We start from the raw sequence: 20,012 nt of genomic DNA on the forward strand, positions 1-20,012 counted from the left end.
TCAATGCTGAGTTGCTTGCTATACAATTACTTTTCATACAATTTCCTAGAAGATGAAATTTCCAATGAAATAGAAGATTTAAATTCACTATTTGAGTGTTGAAGTCCGTACTTAGGTGTGCAAAAAGTACATGTCTGAGAATACTTCCAGACTTGTGGCACCAGATTAAAATCTAATATTTATTACTTTGTTCAGTTTTGTCCCTTGCCCCTGAGAAAGCCACTGCCACCCTTGGGACAAAGGTGGCAAATGCACTTGTTGGTCTGATCATTAAGATAAAGCATTTTAAGGCTGAATCCTTTTAGCCGAGAACTTCCCTTAAAATAGTAAGTCCTGTTTTATAAAAAAATATAAAATATTTATGGTTTATTTAAATTCTGTGCAAGTAAAAAGCAGCAAATTACAGTGATACCGGTTTTGCCTGGCCACCTCTAATTCCCAAGAGAAGCTGTTAATGTCTGCTGACATTTATTGGCATGTTATTTGTGCTTTTGTGTTTGTTCCCATCTCACAAGGATTTCAGGCTCCTTCTAATTTCTCAAATAATGGGTTTTCTCCACTGAATTACAAAGGATTTCCATTGCTAACAGAGAGATTTAAATAAGACAATTGCAGACACATCTATGCAATTGTGGTCTTGCTGTCCCATTGGCTTTTTATGTTTCCTATTTCATATTTAAGTTTGCTGGAGCAAAGGGGCCTGTTTTTACCCCTTTTTTCACCTCAGGTCAAAGAGCTAATAGAAAAAAGATTTATCAGTCTTGAGGGTCGTGTATTTGAAAAATAGATTTAAATGAGTACATCTTGTACTTAGTTTCATTTTTAATGTCACATGTCAAATGATATTTTATTGCTCACTTTTGTTTTTGTTTTTTTTTTTGTGTAGGTCCATGGTTGTCCATATTGCTGAACTTTGCCCTTTGACAGGAAATAACAATCAATGTAAGGATTAAAGAACAAGTGCAATTCATTGCTTGGTTTGGTTTCAGAGTTACATTGCAGATAACATTGTCATAATACATTGTGATCTGCTGTATAACATGATACAAGCTGGCATAATGTGCTTTAAGAGCGTGATAAGGAATCATAGAATGCATTGAATTGAATGGAAAAGCTTTCCTCTTAGACTAGTTGTTACTGTAATGAGTCTTTTCTTAATGCCATAATTGTGTTAGTAACAATGAATGTCATACCAAGTCCAGGAGCAAACCAGCTTTCATAATGTAGGAAGGAACAAAAAAATGTATGAAGGAAAAAGAAATGTCTGATACACTTGTGTATTAAACTGTACCCCTAAATGTGCAGAAAAAGGCAAAATATTGCCTACTGCTTGCTTCATACAGAAGCAAGACGGCAAAAATCAGGTATTCAAAATTCACTATGTATGCCCTTAGTATGTCTTTGTACTCCAACAAGATGAGCATTATATTATGATAGAATATATCAAGAGTCTACTACAGACTATACCTACTAATTCAGCAAATTGCAAATGTAAACTTATTAAATTGCCTTTAATTCCAAAGGTTCCTGGTGTGCCTGCTCTTATACCAATGGTGAAGAGCTCCATCCGCTGCTTCATTGGCAAATAGGGTACCTCTCCTCTAACCTCTCTATCTCAAGATATCTGAATGTGGAACAGTTTGATATCGTTTCCTCCTTGTTTTGTGATGACATCTATTCTTCCCCAAGATCTGATTATGCATTGTCAAGAACATAAAAGGCTCTCCTAAAATATTTTTTATGCAAGGTATTGATGCCATCCACCAAACTTTTTTGGCCTTGTTGTGAGAATAACTGGCTCTGGCAAAGTGATAATCACATGAGATTGTCTCAAGGCTTCAAATATTTATTGTGTCCCAAAGTATTCCTTCTGGATTGTCAAATGTGGAGGAATTTGAAGGAACATGGACAAATTTCCTGTGGAATCAGAAAGGTAGTGTGCACTGTGGAACTGCTTTAGTTCTCTTCTTCTGTGGGAGAACAGTATAAACACCCTGTTCAGATCCCATAAATTAATAGGAGTCCAAAACACTGCAAAATTCAGTTTCCAGGTTTTGTAATTGTGCAGAAGCCCAGGTTCTCTACTATGCAGATAGAATCAATAAACAGAAAATCGCAGAAAGAACCATTGAACATAAAAATCCAATCTCCTCTTTTCCCTGTCACGTCACTGGAGGAACTGGGACAGACTATGTCTAGTAAACCATAGTGATTATTGTGCTAGTTATGACTAGCAGCATGGGAGCAGAAATGTTTGACTTAATATGAGCTTGGGCAGGGAGGGAAATCTCTTTCTCTAAGTGTCATTTAATTATGCTCTCTCTTTTTTTTTTCAATACCTGCATCAGTGATCAAAACTTGTACTAACTGACAATGCCTTAAGTAAAAATCTGAGTTGTACTGGTTTGTCTGTGACATTGTGTTTGCAGGTATACTCTACAAATAGCTATTGCAACTGAAGGAAGATAACCTACTATGGTTTTCTAGGTGCATACTGTTACCTTCTGTTATACTTTATCTTATCCTGGACTGCAGCTGGAAATTTCCATTTACTCTTTCTAGTTCCTTCTGACAAAGTCAGATAAGTTATTTCAAATACTTTATTTAGCAATGTGAAGGCTGATGTTGCTTGAAGAAAGCTAGGAAGAACTTTGTCCAGTTTAGAGCAGAATTGGTAAAGGAGTGCTGTCATGGAAAAGCCTTGATGCTGTTCTGCTAATGAAACTCACATTTCATAAAGCAAATGAATTTTCTCTTTACCAGCAGGGCACTGACTGTCCATTGCTACAGCATGCCATTTTGCAAAACTGTAGGTGTAGCAATCTCCAGTGGCAGTGTGATGACGGAAAACTGGGAACCATTGCACTGTTGCCTGCCACGGGGTATATATCTGTTCTCCTTCCTGGCTCTGTAATGCTGTGGATTGATAGCACCAGTCATGCCTGCCAACGCCGGTTGAAGAACCTACATTCTCTTCCGAATGCAACTAGACAGTAGATCTGTGAGTATTCCCTAACATACTTCAGGCAAAAGTGTTAGCAAGACCTGCTATTTTAAATCCTTTAAGGCAACTTACTTATCGTGACCAAAGTGGGTCAGGGACTTCTTTTAGGCTTATATCTGGAAGTGGCAGCATGTAGCTCTTCACAACTACACTACAGAGTCCAGACTGCTATATCTTCTGTGGCTAGAGTGCATCCTGTACCTGAAGTAAACTTATTTAGAGCAACTTTTAATATTTTGATTAATTTCTAGATACATTTTCTTTCCTGCTTTTAAGTTAGTTGTGCTTCACTTAACAGCAGGTTCTCTGAGTCATATTTCATTCTTCGTCTCCCTAGGCTTCTTTGGCCTCTTTGGAGATAGAAGACATGATCATATCTCTGAATCACAGGTTACTGGAGGCTGTGAGAATGTACAGAACTTATATATTCTATGCTTGCCCTGTTTGTGTGCTCTCCCCTAGGCACCTGCTAATCATCACTGTTGGGAATTGAATACTAGGCTAAAGAGATCTTTGGTTTTACCTGTTATGGCTGTTCTTATAGTTTATTTCTATATGGCTCCAGGAAGATAGCAGCTACTCTCTGACTTTGCAGCTTGTCATTCAGTAGGGAGATGCTTTTTGGTTTTCTGGCCATGTGCAGTCAAGAAGAGGGGGAAGTTGAAGAGAACTGTGAAAGTGTGAAGAAAAGTATTTGGCCTTTCCACTTACAGAGGATACATAAACATGCAAGAAAGAAAGGAAAGACAATGAAAGCAGGGAATACAAGGAAGAGGTAGGGTAGATGCTCTTCATTGATAGAGAAAGATCAAAGAAAAAAAGAATCTATTAGTAGGGTAAGGCACGAACTGAGGAAGACACTGTATCAAAGGGAAGCAGCCAGCACTGTAGCAAGCTACAGTAAAAGCACTACAAAATGTTTACATAGGATTTTAAGAACAAATAGAGATGGTAAATTCTGAAACTTATTTTTGAAACTTTTAGAATTTTAAAAATAAAAGCATTAAAGAAATGCATTTTATGAATATTGTGAGTTCTCATTTACAGGGCAGTGTTTTCAATGATGCATTAATTCACCTGTTCAAAATGCTTCAGTCATCGAATCATGGAACTTAGAATTGCAGTGTTTGTGTGTATGTATGCCTTTGTGGTTTGGGTGAAACTGGTATTTTTTCATTTGAATCAGACAAAGGTGGGGCCAGGGTGTTTTCTTTCAGGCATTTATTTACCATACCTTACAGTTTGCTTTGTTGTTCAAATGGTATGTGACTCCACCCTCACCCATTATTACCCAGCAAGGATACAAGGCAGCTTAAGAGAGTTTCTATGTTCATGCTATTGAATTCTGGCATCAAGCTGCTTTCTAAACCTTTGGGAGCAAGGCTTTGGAGGGTAAATTGTAAGCATTGTATCTTGACTGAAAAAAATCTGTCTCTTTGGAAGGAAATGTGATGTTGAAAGAAAATTCTATTCTATTCCTTTTTTAATTGGAAATAAATTGTCCCTTTCACTCCATTCTGAACTGTGTTGTTGGCCTATGTGTGTGTCCAGGATTGCATCTGCTGTATTTAAGAATGTATGGGTTTGATCTCCTGAAAGTATTTAAAATATGCTGACAGTAAGTGTAAGCACACCTTCATCTCCCCCACAGAGGAGCTACCAGAAGTGGTTGCTCATGCTGGAAGGAAATAGTGCTTTATATTAAGGGTGACACAAGTCACACCTCACATCTCCAATGCAAATGTAGAGCTCCAGGAAGCAATCTCCTTCCTTCTATCCCTGTAGTCCCTGCAGGGTGATGCAACTCTACTGTCTTTAGTGTAGTAGCTGCAGACAGAGGTAAGTTCATGAAAATTATGGTTGAAAAGGAAAATCAACCCTGTTAACTACTTCTGCATATGAAAGTGGGTCATGAGCCCATACAAATTTGTTGTGCTTGGACCTCTTATTAGCATTTCTCGATTTCCTCAAGTCCCAAAAAGCAGGGAAGGGACAGAGTGGGGTAGATGAAAATGAAGGTAAATTGTCAGTTTCCTTGGGAAAGCTGTCAGTATGTTTCCTGCTACTGAAATAGATTTCTTATGTTTTTGGAGGACGAAGTTCCATGTTTCAATGGTGGCTGCTAAAAATTAATTTATTGCAGGATTTTGCTGTGTTCCAATGTAACACACAGAGAACGTTGCCTGTCTCCTCAGTTATAAACTTTTCTATGTCTACTCAATAAAGCCTTTTTTCTGTTCTTTTTGCTAGATGTAGGTTCACTCTCAGAACAAGGATTCCTCAAAGTCAGTGTGTGTAGCACCCTAACACAGAGTACCATAACCAAAAGCAGAAGGAACAACTGCAAGGGAGCGGATTCATCAGAGGTCGGGGAGGAATGATTCTTGTAGATGACTAATGGTAAGGGATGGGCAAACCTTGTGTTATTTTGAGGTTTTGTGAACCTTGTGAACTGTACTTTTGGTTTCACAGGGTTTGTGAACTGTCCCCTCTTCTACCTTGTCCTTCTTCCTTTGGTATTTTTCAGAATGGGGGTTTTGTTGAATTTTTTTTTACTGTAAACAAGGTGTCCCTTTCTGTATGTATTGATGCTTGAAAAGACTTTCCACCTCAGCACCTTCTCAGCAAACTACTGGGTGTAGGAAGTTTCTGTCCTTATCATCTTCTTTTTCTCATTTTAATGATATTTTCCTCTCAGAACACAATATGTAAAAGGGGCATTTTGGGCCTGTATCAATAGAAACTACAGCTTATTCTTTTTCTAGGTCTATCTAGCTCCAGTTTTAACCAAGTTAAGTTTCTTTCCTTTAGTCTTCATTTAATCTGAATTACCTGATATTTTATAATTCTATAGTAGATGCTTTGAAATTATGTTTGCCTTTGTCTCTCCTCCCCTTTTTAGTCACTCAAATGATCTTTAAATCAGAATCAGAACCCTCCTGGTTTCATTATGTTCTTGCATCAAGTGAGGTCCTTCAACTCCACAAAATGTAAGGGAATTTTAGAATAGAAAACCATATTTTTCCATTATTGTCATCTGGAAGAATGAAAGTCCTCAAACTGACTCATAAAGAGATAGTTTTATAATACTACCTTCTCATTTAAATCTCTTCTATACCATGCCTGTGTGCTGCATGTTTGAAGCAGGTTGATTTATTGTGTAAACTGCTACCACTTTGCATCTGGTGAATTGTCGGAAGCAAAATTTTCTCAGATTTAACATTGGGATGGGCCTGCAAGATTACCTGAAATAGTTGGTAATTTGGAAAGTTTGTCTAATGAATAGTGGTTTGAGTATATTTATCTTATAAATTGAATAGATTTTTTTCCCCCTATTTTTGGCATAGTATTATGGTAGATTTGGTAGGTTATTGCTGTGTTGTAAATTTTACCATTAGTGAATGCCAGTTATCTTAATGAATTCTAGCTGGCCAATCAAAGAAGAGCCAAAGCTATTTTCTGTTTGTAAAATATACTAATTGAGATCACTATACAAAGTTAAATTATGTTGGTAAATAATGTTTCATTTCTAAACATTTCATCTTTTAATGGAGAAAGAAGAGTGGGGAATTTAGTAATTTGCCAAAAATTAAGACATATTTTCTAATTACAGAGATTATTCATTAGTACCAATGCTCACAAAAAAATCCCTCAAGGCACAAATATATATATAATTTTTAAAAAAGGAGGTAATGCTTTATATAAAATAGAACTTAGAAATAAAAGCCAACTTTGATGAAATCTTTGTGCATTTTAAGCTGACTCTAGGGTATACAACAAATAGATGTGGAGTGTTGGAGAACTCAGATGTTGAAGCAACGGAGAACAGTCTGAATAGTGCTGAGATATAGGAGAAGAATTGTCCAAAAGACGTTGGGGCAATTATAATGAACTAAATATGCAAACTATGCTGTGTGTGCAGCATTTCTGCACTGTTTACTACCCTGCCATAGAAGGATTTCTCTATGAAGAAAATTACTTTTGCAAGAATTACAGATTTATAATGGAAACAGGCATCTGTCACTATAACTGGAGAAAAATTGAAGGCCTTTAGTTGAATTCAATTCTTCATTCAGGAATATCCTCTTCATTTACATTACTGTACCAGAATTAATATTAGGGCCACCGACAGAGAAGTGATTTACTAAGAGTAAAAGGATAGATTGGCAGATTTATATTCACTAAGCACTTTCCCACAACAACTCTTCTGATGACAAGCCAACCTAGCAAGTTTTGGCTTGCAGTTTCGGTGGTTTGCAAACTGTTTCATTTTGAAAGTATGGGAGTTACTCAACACCGGGGGCTAAATGATGATCTGAATTGTGCTGGAGTTACACTCATGCTTCTCTGGTTGCTATTTTGGATCAACTGCTAATGTACACTGTTCTGATCGTGATCCGGTCCAGTTTCCTGTATGTTGTGGAAGGTGGTGGAAGAAAGAAAATGAGATTCACCTCATCCGTGGTAGATCTTTGAATGTGTCTGTCTTTTTTGCATTAAGTCTAGGGAAAGCCTAGGGCACATATTTTATACACCTACTGAACTGCCCTGTTAAGATGTGTATCTCTGCACTGACTGTAGGAGCAGTCTGGTTACCCAACTACCTTAGACCAACACTTCAACCTTTATACAGCTAGAATAAGGCAAAAGCAGTCCCACCCTGGCGAAATGGACTGGAAAGGGAGATTGTATATTCTTCATCAATGCTTTTGAAAGAAAATGTTCCTTTAGATTAGCAATACTTTTGTATTAGATAAGTGTTAAAAGCTTGCTAAACCTCAGAAGGCATTGTAATGTCATCTTGAAACAGGAAATTTTAAAGAGTGGAGTTTTTTTGAAAAGAAAGTGAAAGAACATGAAATCTAATGGAAGTACTGGCCTCTCACTTTTGCTGATTCTTCCCAATCAAGAGCAGAAATTGAGTTGCCTCATGGAAACTGCTGAACTACTTTTAGGGGTACCAGAAAATGAGAACTTGTTTGTATTGTTTTGGGTATTTTTTTGTTGTTGTTGTGGGTTGTTTGTTTTTGGTTTTTTTTTTTCTTTTCAGATGATTGCAATGGATTGACTTTGTTTTCCTGGAAATGTGAGCTCTGGTTGAAAATATTTATATAGCATTTCTGCTTCTCTCAGTGTCTATCATAGAATGACTTCATGCTGCAGTCATTCCTTCAGCAAGGCTCAAACAAAGCCTATTGGGTAAGTGAAGAAATAAAGAGGTACTGTAAAACCCCAAGAGCATGTCAAATGTAGGCTAGCCAAAGAAGATCTAAGGGAGGCTGGAACGTTTCTTGTATCAAAGAGCTAATTACTGGTGCATGGAAAAGGGAAAAGGATGGTCATGGCCCAAGGTAAAAGTCATAAATCAATTTAGACTTTGAATCTGAAAGACGTTTTCAGAAAAGAAATGGTGCTCTGGGACAGGCTTCTGGGTGGCCAAAAAACCCCTACTGTTAAGTTGAGCTTGGTGACTTTAAGAAAAAGTTTATATAATATTATATAACAAAAAACTGCCCTTGGTGGTCCAAATACTGTCTTTTGATAATAGATTTTGAAGGCTGTAGAACACAGAGCACTCTTGCATTCTCTGCTTCTAGTCAAAGCTATTGCTAAGTATCAATATATAGCTTAGGATATTTTCCTTTTTGTTGAAAAAACCACCTGAAAATATTGAAAAATGATCACAATCTCTTTGGAATTCTGTGAGTGAGAAAATGTTCTACAGTTTGATGGAGAAACTAAAAAAATCATATTAAAGCCTTATCTGGAGTAGGAGAATTTCTTACCTATTTTTGGCAGTTGTTCAACTGCAGAAGTAATATTTGTTACACAGATGAGTGCACATAAAACTGGAATACCCCCACTATTATACCCTCTAAGTCAGATAATATTCCTGTTTATGTCTTGGGTTTTAAAACTGATTTTTTAACATTCAGGTTATATCTTTACTATGGCATTGTTTTGCACAAATAGTGAATGTAGTCTAACTGGAAACTAGTCTGTAGTTTAAAACAATGACAGAATTTGGACTAGTACTAGACAGTTTAACTTCTAGCTATGCAGGAAGATTTGTGTTCATGTTCTAAAAATCACATGAGTACATGCACACACACTCTGGTATATGCTCTTAACCTATCAAAATATTATCAATTAAGATTAAGAGTCAGACTTCAATCTGCAGGTGCAAGGGCACTTTCAAACTATAGCCTGTCCTTAAATCACCCTGTTGTTAATAAGTGACTTTTTCTAAAACATACACATGCCTTCAGATAAGTCAAAATAGCGACCAGAGGTCTTGACAAAAATCCTGTATATTTGAAATATTTTGCAGGTATGTGTGTGTCTGTAGCACAGCATTGTGCATGTACTTGGAAAGAAGGCACTGCAATAGCCACACTGAAAGGGATTACTGGAGTCCTTTTGCCAGAGACTGGACTAGCAATGTCTAAGCTCACTTGACTGTATAGCAAAGTCAGTTCAGTTTTGGTTTCTTTTCCCTGTGCTGCATGCTGTTGTAATCCATATGTGATGATTAAAGGTTAGTGAAGTGTTATTTTACTATTCCTGAGCATACTGAAGATTTCTCTTTAAATGGTATAACCATGTCTACAGTGGTTGTTCTTCTGCTCAGAACAGTATCTCAGCTGTGCACACCTTCTTCTCCTCATGTTTGTACCTTTCTTGGATCAACCAGGTGTTGTTGAATCCTGTTGTAATGGTTTAAATTGTTTTCCCCAGATATCTATCTCACCTCTCCACCAAAGACTGTCCTGTTCAAAAAAAATGAATAGAAAAGAGTGTTTGCCTGCTCCAAGACACCATCCCACCATTTTGGTAAAACCTATGGTTGTAGACACTTAATATAAGAAGCTTGACTTTTTTGTTTGTTTGTTTGTTTTCTGGATTTATTCAGTGACTTTTATTTATTTCTTCTTCTAAGTCTTTTCCAAAGTCAGTAATCTCCCAGAAGGTGATAGGATAGTCAGTTTAGAGAGCAATACTAAAATAATTAAAACAAGATTTAACATGATTTTTTCTGTTAAAGACCTTAATAAAAATATTTTATGTCTACTCTTTAATTATTTTATTAGTCTTTTATGTATGTAAAATAAACACATACCAAAGAATAAGGCTTGACAGTGTATCAAGCTATATGACTGTGTTCTCCACCAGAGTTTTAATATGACTTTTGTTGTTAGAAAAATTAAGAGTATTGTTAGACAAATTTTAAAAGAGAAATGGGAAGGAGGTTTTAAAGGGCTGTATTGACAAGTCTAGCCACTTCACATTAGAGTTTTCACTACTGTATTCTGTAATCAGTCTCCAAGATTAAATATTGACTGACAGCAGAAAGAATGATCTGGAGCTCAGAATTATGAACAAGTTCAGTGAGTGATCTGGAGCTGAGAACTCTGAGCAGAATTCTGAACAAGTGAAGTAGGATTTTCTTCTTAAAGAAACTTTCTGAAATTAAATGTTTCCCATTTTAATCAACATTTTTCTTGTAAGATGGCAGCTTAAAGAAAACAAAATCACCTCTGGAATATTCAGAGCTTGAACATTTTCTTAATTAGAGTTCTGTATTTCAGCTACAGCCCTGGAACCTTGTCAGAGTCCCCCTCTGGGATGTGCATGAAGTGCATGTGATTTACAATAATCTCTTAGCAACAATATTTCTATGAATTGATAAATAACTGCATATTTTTTTCTGTTTAAAAATTGTGTCCATTGATAGCGCTCTGTAGGAAATGTCACAGAAAGAAGCAGAACAGTCTTGAAAAATGTAATATGGTTGCAAATGAGAGCAGATAATTTTTTCAGTCTCAGTCTAAAGAGGTGAGCTGTAATAGGTATTAAACACTTTGTGAACAGCACACATTGCAACTCTCAGTTAATATTATTGCTGTGTCAGAATAGCACATTTACAGTAGAGTCTATGGCAATATAACACAGGGTCTACCAGGTTCTGTAGTCTGTAGAGTCTACCTTGTGTACAACTCCTGTAGCTAGAACAACATTAAATAAAGTGATGAAAATAATACAGCCTCTGATCGACATCTTTGGCAGTGTCAAGAAAAGTAACTGGAACAAAAGTTGCTCTTATCTAAGTCTGAGAAGTGTTAGATTATTCCTCCTGTGGCCAATGCTAATTGCTCAACAGATTGGAAACCTCAAAAATTCTAGAAGAATGTAAGTTGAGAACGGGTGATTTCAGAGACAGCTGAGCATCAGTTACAAGCTGAGAGACCCTCTTGCCCAAATCCATCCCTGATACATAAATGTTGTCAGCAAGATGAGCTGCTTCCTCTGCCAAAGATACTGTTTGTTCATCACTGAGACCTTCTGAAAGGTGCAAACAGCAGTTTTGAACTTTTGGGAAACTCATAGCTATTATTTTAAAGTTATTGGCAAATACTTGTCAAAATCATCCCAAGTCTTAATGCTGCTAAACATAGGAATTTAATGTTTTGGTTTTAACAGTGGAAAAAAGGAGGAGATTAATCCTAGGAGACTAAGGTATATAGAAAATCACACACCAAGTGACCTTAAAAATGCAGTTGTCTTGGAACCCCATGGGGCCACCTTATGGGTCTTCACTTCTAATAGCAGAATGAGTCAATACATGGTGTGAAGAAAGGGCCTTTCCAGTTTTCAGCTGTCACCTTTGCCAAATGAGATATAATTCACTCCCTAATCTGAAAGCAAGAAATAGAGACAAAAGATAAGGAGCGAGTGGATTCCTTGAGATCAACAGTTTGAATCCAATGACAGAGACTAAATAGGGAATCTGGATCTCTTGACCTCCAGACAGTTATTCTGTGCATGATGCTGCCTGGCCTCACCCTTTGTTCTGTTTGTTTTCGAACACCACTCTTTCATCCTTGCCATGTAACAGGTTGTAAGAGATACTTGCTTTTATATCACTGGGGGGGAAAACATGAAGGAGTAGTACTGAGTCAGTTGGCCTGTTTATAAAATGTCAGAGCACAACACCTGGAGAGGTAATATGCATTGCAGGTGCACTATTTAAGAAAGATTAAACAATGACCTACCAGATATTTGAGACCTCCAGGGTAATAATCTACCACTTGTGAAAATTCTTCTGCATCCTAAATCCATTTTAAATAGACAAACTATCCATGTGTCCCCAAGCTTGTTGATAGTACTCTTGGATACACTGACAATAATTGCTGAAGTCTGCTCAGAGCAGCAGCAGTATTTTACAGCTTTCGAATTGTTTCCTGAGCATGAAACATGGATTGTGGGTAGATTTTTTGGTTTTCCCTCATTTTTCCCATTCTGTAGCAGAAATTGAGGGGTTTTCTCTTTGGATATTTATTGCTTCATATTTCAGTCAATTTGACTACCTTAGAACAATACTTTACCATACATAATCACAGGGCTGTTGGTTACCCACACAGGGATCCAGAGGCACCAGGAAGATATGGAAACTGTCATATTCAGCCTGTGATAACAATCTCAAGCCTTGTGATAACAATCTCAAGCCTTGTGATTCCCAGAGCCTGGCTTATTATCATGATGAATCTCTTGCAGTACAAACCTTTCCACTAATGGCATGCAAGCTGAGACAGTAAGACAGAATTCCTCTCAGAATTATCCAAAATCTCCAGTACAATCTAAACAAGGTACTTTTCAATATTCAGATAACACACAGTGTGCAGAAGTGGAAAGCATGACTCATTCCACTGTTTATCCTTAGTGTGAAAGATTCATGGAATGACCACAGTATCATGGTTCTTGTGTGATGTATATACTTCCCATATGCTGTCCTGAGCTAGGTAAAAACTTGATACCTGAAATATTCTACTTGATATTGAAATCATGGTATCCTTCTATGGAAGTACTTATGGAAGTGTGAGTATCAGAGGACTGTGAAGATGCTTTACATATGATGCCATTACACTCAGGGTTTGTGGGACGAAGAAGGGCTTTTAACTTGGCTTCGTAAGGCTCAGGACATGATGGCTCTAGGAAGATGGCATATGGTTCAAAGATTATTTCCATAGCTTTTGCAGAAAACTTTATATATATCTCTGTAGGACTTCAGTCTAATTAATACTGTCTTTTTTTAAATGTGTTGTTACTGAAAACTTGTAACAAATTAACTGTTAGTTTCCAAATTCCAGCTGAGCATAAGGACTTCCCTGATACTGTTAAGTTGAGGGCACTTTTGCTGAATGTGGAATCCATGTTTGATTATCCTCTGCTGAGGGTGAAGAGTAACTCCATCAATAACCACGTAAGCGAAAAGAGAAACGAGTCATAATACATAAAGGCAAATAAAATTTAAAAATTGATAATTATTCTTTGTTTGTTTCTTTGTTTCTTTGTCATTCTTTCTTTCTTTCTCTCTCTCTCTCTCTTTCTCTCTTCTTCTTTTTCTTCTGGGCAGAGTAGTATGAAAATACTACTTATATAAGGAATATAAGTGAATCAAACATGTTTTTTGCCCCAGGATTTCTTATTTGCATTAAGGTGTACTAATGCTACATAAGTTATTATTTGAGTTTCTCTATTAATATAAATCCCTAGAGATTAGAGTAAAATCTCAGACCTGTCCATTAAACAGCAGGAAACATATGGTTACAGAAATGTAGTTACATCTTCATAAGCTTATTTTTTAAACACACTGAAATTAAAATGATTCTATTGGATGTAGTCCCATTTTTTACACACGTACTTTTACCTTGCTTAAAGTACTTTTACAGTAGAATCTTTCTACTGTAATGTCCTGAATTTTGTGAACAAAGTTGACAGTCAAGAAAATTACTATATAATGACGAAGTAGCTTCTGTCCATCGTGATTTATTTCTGAAACACGGTGAAAACACCACAGATGCATATTATATTGTACAGAGAGCATACATATGCATTAAAGACACATACATTATACATTTTAGTGATGTCATTGTGAAATATGTTCTTTTTACATTCCTAATTATGGAGCAGAACAGATGGCAAAGACTTAGTTCAAAGTAATATATATCCATTAAAATAAACGATGTTGCCAACCATTCATCAGTGATAGAAGAGTTTACTACTTCCTTGGAATATAATTAGGCACTAGTCTGGGCTGCAAAAAAATGAAATTATTTCAAAGTTTATTTTCTGTAGTCATTTAAAGTCAAAATTAGTTAGAAAACTGTTTGAAAGCTTGCATTATCAGGTGCAATGCATTTAACATGGGTTTATCATTTGACAGCATGAGGCGTTTTGCAGGGAATGTAACTCTGAGCAAGGACTGTGAGTGACATTTATTTTGGCTCTGTGTGTGACTCATGTTTACACCATTGTAAGTAATTGAAAACTAAACTCTTCCTTCTAGTAACAGGTTGCAGGAAGGATGTGTACTGTGAGGAACTCTCAGAAGACTGAACAGACTAATCCCAAAGCAGTCCTGGGAAGGATCTCTGCTGTACCTTTTGGAAGGGCCGAATTTGCAGTACTGGCAGGCTAGCACATTTTGATAAGCGCTGTGGAGTGATATGTTGGGCTACAAGTCTTCCAAATCAGTTTATGTAATATTGCTGACTCTGATCAGCATTTGCTGTCCTTAGGCAAAGTACCTTGCAGCTGTGGTGTTGCTGTTTCAGAAGTAATACGTGGTTCTGGTGACATGCTGAGCAGGAATGTCACCCTCCTTCTCCCTGGAGACATAATGGAGGGTAGTAGGTGCCTCTGAAAAGTCATCCAGAAGCACTGAGAAAAGTACCAGTCACTTTAAACTAACTCCATAAGCAACTATGTTTTGGCAGTTCAGTAAAGACAGAAAAGAAATTTCATTCCTTAATTTCTTAACAATAGATACTGCAGCAGATGTTTAAATTTAATTGGAGTGCCATACAGGTCAATGTTTTCTTAAAGTGCAGAATATCAAGGATCTCACCTGGCTCTTCTGTGGAGGCAAAAGGCTAGAGGAAGCCCCTAGCTCTGGGGCTACAGCCACACTAGTAAATGAAACAGTCTCAGGTAATTTTCCCAGGCTCTAGAACTCATATTTTCTACATCATTAAATTTCTAGTACAGTCCCCATCATGGTTTTTGGCTTGAGCTAAATAGTATTTCCCTAAGCAATTCCTGGGCACAGGACAGAAATGTTCATGGGCCAGTCAGACTGTTGGCAGCAGGCAGTTTTCATGCAGCCATCTTCTCATGGGGGCTGGGAGAGCTTCTTGACCTCTTGGCCAGGATCTGCCAGCTGCTTTCAGTGCCAGAGAAAGGTTTCTGTGTATTTACTTTCCTTGTACAGACAGCTAAGTTAGATTAGTTAGCCTTAGTTAGCAAGTTGGAGATAACAATGAAAAAAAAAATTGAACCTTAGATAAATCAGAGGAGAATTTGTTGACATTTGTAATAGGCGATGATCTATGAGAACTTCTGTGAGAAGTTCCATCCAGGAGCAGCACGGCAACATACCTCATTCCACTGTCTCCAAATTCACACAATAATCAGCTTGTACATGTTCATGGTGAAACTGCCAGTGGGCCTAGTGCCTTAAGCACAGGTTGTAGTTTGCATTCAGACCCTGTATATTTGGTATAAACAGTCTTTACTTAAACACAAGTCTGAAATAATCTGTAGATGACAATTATTTTTTCCAAGCTGGCTACCCATATGCACGGCTGGAACTAATGAACAGACTTGAATGCGAGACTGTCTATGACGTGATTATAAACAAATCCTGCTGTATTTAAAACACAACCTGAGCATAAATATAATTTTCTGTACTCTGGCAATGAATTAGACACTGTACAATACTAACTCCCTGAACTTTGCATAATTATTGCTTTGTAGAATGATTGCTAGGATATTTTTTGGGTTATGGGATTCTTTTCACCCTGTGGTGATACTTACTCTTCCTTGATCATATGAGCACCTTGTCTTTGCAAAAAGATGATTGCAGGAATTACAAATCTTCTGTCTAAGTGGAACTAGCTACTGAAATGAATCTAGCTACTGCAGTGCTAGTCAATCCTCCACTGACTGTAATTGGGGAAGTTTTGCCATTAATTTCAGTACTTGAAGAATCAGACCTTAAGTAAAAAACAATAATAATATCCATAGGTTTTATTTCTCAATTTCTATTAATTATAAACAAGAGGGGTAATAGATGGGAATAATGTTTTATTCCCAGTGGGTTTAATGTGAGAGGTGGTCATTACTGTGACATCTCTTATTGCACAGAAGCCCATGGAATGTTCTAAAAGGGTTCCCACAACTTTTCGAGCTGATTTTTCTTAAAAAGCAAAAATAGATACAATACAACTGAAGGTGATGCAGTGCAATCTGCTGCAGTATGAAATGCTATAATACAATGCAGCACAATACAATACAAAACGTAAGTTTCTATCTGATCACCCTGCTGATATTACTGAATTGGTGGGAGTGTTTTCTGTACCATCTTGGGCTTTTCTCTTGTTTCAAATCACCTTGAGAAATGCTTAAAAAACCTAACTGAAAAGATTTTCCTAACACAGGAAATGTAATGCCACTAGGATAGCATGTCTCCCAGATCCGCATGTTAATCTTTCATGTGCAAAACTGACTTCAACAGCCCTTAGAAAACCTCTTTCTTCCCATTCTTAGTCTCTGTAGACATCTCCTAGAGAAGAGAGTCTGACTTTTCTGTAGGCTGATGATCCTTGTTCTGCAGGCATCTAATTGAGGTATATATAATTTCTTGTGTGAGACATATATAATTTTTTATCCTACCAACCAGGTTTGGAGCAGAAAAATTAATATGCCTTTCAGCAAAACTGGCTAGGTTTTGTATATTACATCTTTCTGGATAGTTTGGCATTGGGTAAGTCTTGACAGATTGGTATAGTGAAGAGCTTGTGTGGATCCAGAGCGGCAGTTGGAGGGAAAAGGGCCCATTCCCACAAAGAAATAAGCCCTATTCCCATGCAAATTGGTGTGGGAACAAAAAAACCCCAAGGAGGTTTTAACAAGACTATTGTAATGACAGAGTCCTGCTTTGACTCCCCTTCCATTTTTGTTCAGGGAGGATGACAGAACAAAATCAAGTATGGAACATGCATTCAACGTGACATGATATATCCAGAAAGTCTCTTTACGTGGTCTAATACTTGATGTATATATATCTATGTCACATACTCCACAGCCACTGATTATGCTTCACCTCTGGAACAGTTACTGGTTTTGATTAGATGCATCTGTTTGTTTCTTCTTTTCCTTTAGTACTTTACACACTTCAGGAATGCCAAAGAACTTTGGCTATTTTGGTCACTCTTTCCTCAGAGGAGTGTGCTCACTGAAAGGCAGATTTATCATACATAAGAGCAGAAGTGTATTGGAAATGGAAAGAGGAAATTTATAGTACTGACTGCATAAGAACAATCACTGTTTTGAGCAGTACTTTGTCAGAAAACTCTTTGGAAGAAGACTTGCGGAAATGGTAGAGAAAACATTTCAAAGTGTTATTAATTTTTTCTCTGTTCTGTGTTATCTGGTGCATCTAACAAACCATTCACATGACCCCTGGCTGGTGCACATGGATTCTCAGTGGACAGCTCCCATGGAGACGGCAGATGCCACCTACCTTGCTTGCACCTTGTATGATTTGTTATGATGTTTGTCTTTGTGGTTTGGTGCCTTAATTCTTAAAAACGGAGACAGAAAACTTGTGGTTCCCAGAAATACAGTTTGTACTGAGATCTTTACCAAGCCAGACAGAATAATCAGATGAAGATGGAAGGAGAGAAATATGCAGAGAGATCATTAAATGTGCAAACAGCATCACCAAGAAATGTGCTACACAACTGAAATTAATTACAGCTTGTATTGATTTTAATGGCAGAAGAACATATTTATTAATGAACAGAAGGAGAACACTGTCCTGCAATACATTGCTCAGATCTTACTGTGAAGTGCAAGGTAAGAAAATTCTGGAGTCATTTTGGTGTTTGTTTACATTCAGACTGAGAAACTCAAACTGTGACCTGCAAGACAGAGATGTTTCACTGTGTCAGTAAAAGACCACAGTGACTTTTACTCCTAGGCTGTAAGAGAAGTGTTCAAGGTGATATCACTGCAGAGTTTTTCAACTCTGATATAATTGGTAGGGTTTTTTCAGAAAAAGAGCTCCTGTGTGACCAGAATCTTATCATAGCTACACTTGACAAGTAAGCCATGTTTCAGATGTGTCTCCTCAGAAAAAAAAGAATATTTCCTGAATGTCATATTTTTTAGCCCTCAAATCTCATCCTTGGCAGAAGTAGGATTTATACCATGATTTCCTCCATGCTCCCAAGAGAAGCTCTGCTTTTTAGACACCGAGTCAAACAAGTTCTGAGAATAAGTGATCCATCTTGCTTAATGAGCTCACATGGCTGTTTCCAATGTACCCTTATGTGGAAAGAAGGTTTGATTTCCTTGAACTGTCATAGCTGCATCTTCTTGAGCATTATATTAACTTAAAGAAGATGACAGGACACATTATGAGATTGTTTATATATTCTGACATTGACAGAGCAAATAATTAGTAAAACCATCTGAAATCTGGAACTGTACCTTTTGGAGCAAATGGGAAAGCTTCATTTCAGTTACTTGTGATGTTATAGAGTTTTGGTTTTACCAAGCAAACGTCTGTCACAAAATGGTTGGCAGGTCATCTGGTCCAAGCCCCCTGCTGAAGTAGGGTCACCTAGAGTCAGTTGCCCAGGTCTGTGTCAGACAGCTTCTGAATATCTGCAGGGATGGCGGTTCCACAATCTCTCTGGGCAACTTGTGAGTGAGTAACTGAGCAACAGTAGTGAGTAACATGTACCAAGTATTAAACTAATTACTACCTCCTTATTTATGAACAAATGAGGTCAGGAGAACATAACAGGATGCTGTCAGACAAGCCAAAGGACCAGACATCGAGCAAAAACCACTAACAAACCAAGTGGCCATGTCTCTTTTGTACATTGGTATTATTTAGATTTTTAGCCCCTGTGACACTTTGGTATTTATGACTTCTTTCTTCCTGATTTAGTGGTAGTTTACTATTGTCCACAGTTTTCTTCTCTCTGCTGCTTTCTCTCAGGCATGGATTTTGAAAGATGTCTCTTAATGTTCTGAAAGAGTCTACCTCTTCTTTGTGATTATCATTCACATACTTGGTGAGTGTAAAGGTAATTTTAGATGTGCGGTTTGCTCTGTTAAGAGAATGGAGCCATTGAGTCAGTGCTTGCTACCAACTGTAAAATAAACTGGATTGCATGTTTTGTCCTCTTTGGTTTTTCAGTAAAGGATACAATTGATGTTTTGTTTAAGGTGGCATAAAACCCATATGGTTTGTCATCAATATTGATTACCAGAAACTCTTCTTACAGTTTTGGGTTTTTTAAAATTATTATATAATCAAATAGGTTCATATTGCTAAAAAGAAATGTTTTATTTGTTATAAATTTTAGTATAGTACCCAATTTTAGAAGTAGTTACATGTATATTTTCAACATTCTCTGTGATCATTTAGAGCAAATCAAACATCGCACTAATGAAATTCCTTGCATAACTGAGTTGAATCATGCAGAATGAACTATGCCATGCATTAAAAACAGAGGTATTAAAACTGTCAAAAAATTGTTATTCTAGAGATGAGAAAGCAAAGGTCTAAAAAAAAAAAAAAGGCAACAACCCCTAAATCCTTTAAAATCAGAAAAGAGAATTTATATGTTTGGTATAAAAAAACGTCAAACAACAAAACAAAAAGCCGAACACTATGTTTCTCTCCTACCCTGTTTCACACATACCTACAGATGCATTTGACTACTGATTCTATTAGACTTTGTGCTGACTTGGTGTCTGCAGCAGGAATACTGGCAGGCAGCACCATATCAGCAGTCTGAAATTACTTACAGGCACCTATAAAAATTAATGGCTATTCTTAGGTGCAACTTTCTTTATTATGGGAAGACTTGTAACATGACGGGTATGTGCCCTTGTGGATAAATCTGTTACTATTTTGTAGACTTTCACT

General features: G+C 37.1%; 1 long non-coding RNA gene across 3 annotated transcripts; it reads left to right on the forward strand.

The window, feature by feature from the left end:
* Window positions 1-884: 884 nt before the first annotated feature.
* On the forward strand, window positions 885-9,776 carry LOC109144101. 3 transcript variants are annotated; one of them, XR_002044609.1, is made up of 5 exons: window positions 885-942; window positions 2,764-3,001; window positions 5,255-5,404; window positions 8,055-8,203; window positions 9,336-9,776. It is a non-coding gene; the product is annotated as an uncharacterized LOC109144101 (long non-coding RNA). The 3 variants fall into 3 exon arrangements; XR_005604634.1 differs by lacking the exons at window positions 885-942; window positions 2,764-3,001 and adding an exon at window positions 4,567-4,843; XR_002044611.1 differs by lacking the exons at window positions 885-942; window positions 2,764-3,001 and adding an exon at window positions 4,980-5,022.
* The last annotated feature ends 10,236 nt before the right edge of the window (window positions 9,777-20,012 follow it).

This window comes from Corvus cornix, chromosome 1A (assembly GCF_000738735.6).
Source record: "Corvus cornix cornix isolate S_Up_H32 chromosome 1A, ASM73873v5, whole genome shotgun sequence".
Classification (NCBI taxonomy): domain Eukaryota; kingdom Metazoa; phylum Chordata; class Aves; order Passeriformes; family Corvidae; genus Corvus; species Corvus cornix.